The 886-nt window shown below is 34.4% G+C and overlaps 1 non-coding gene across 1 annotated transcript; it reads left to right on the forward strand.

The window, feature by feature from the left end:
* The first annotated feature begins 489 nt into the window (after positions 1-489).
* Positions 490-562, forward strand: TRNAA-UGC. The gene has a single exon. It is a non-coding gene; the product is annotated as a tRNA-Ala (tRNA).
* The last annotated feature ends 324 nt before the right edge of the window (positions 563-886 follow it).

The following is an 886-nucleotide window of genomic DNA, read 5'->3' on the forward strand; positions in this document are numbered from 1 at the left end:
TAGTTCTTTTAAATGTTTCCTTATTTACGACATAATGAGCGGGGATAGTTTTTCATTTTCGAATGTAGCATGGGAGTGGGAATGTAGCATGGGAGAGATACGGGGATCGATACCTCGCATCTCCAAAAGAAACTATTCGTTATTACTATTTTATTTCAGTTAATATTTCCTTATTTATGACATAATGAGTAGTGATATTTTTTCATTTTCACTATTATTCATGACGAGACGCTTAGGGTTTCGTGTCGTAAAAATTGTAGAGATATAGCTTAGATGGTAGAGCGCTTGCTTTGCATGCGAGTTGTACGGGGATTGATAACCCGCCTCTCCAAAAGAAAGTATTTAATTTGTTATTATTTTTTTTCATTTTCACAATTATCGATGCCCCGCATCACCAAACCAAACTATTTGTTATTAATATTTTGATATTTTTTTATTTTCACTATTATTGATGATGGGACATTTAGGGTTTTATGATGTAAAAATCATGGGGATGTAGCTCAGATGGTAGAGTGCTCGCTTTGCATGCGAGAGGTACGGGGATCGATACCCCGCATCTCCAAAAATAAGACTATCTATTATTAAATATATTATTTCTTTTCAATTTTTCCCTATTCATGACATGTTGGGTAGCAATATTTCTTCATTTTCACTATTATTGATGACGGGAAATTTAGGGTTTTGTGATGCAAAACTTGTGGGGATGTAGCTCAGATGGTAGAGCGCTCGCTTAGCATGTGAGAGGTACGGGGATTGATACCCTGCATCTCCAAAAGGGAGAAGTTATTTTTTTAAGTATGAATTAATTTAACATGTTATGTATAAGGTGGGTACGAGAGAAAAAGAAAAGATACTTATAAAAGGATTATGGAGAAATTATTTTTTT

The sequence above is a fragment of the Cucurbita moschata genome, unplaced genomic scaffold (assembly GCF_002738365.1).
Source record: "Cucurbita moschata cultivar Rifu unplaced genomic scaffold, Cmos_1.0 Cmo_Scf00194, whole genome shotgun sequence".
NCBI classification, from domain to species: Eukaryota; Viridiplantae; Streptophyta; class Magnoliopsida; order Cucurbitales; family Cucurbitaceae; genus Cucurbita; species Cucurbita moschata.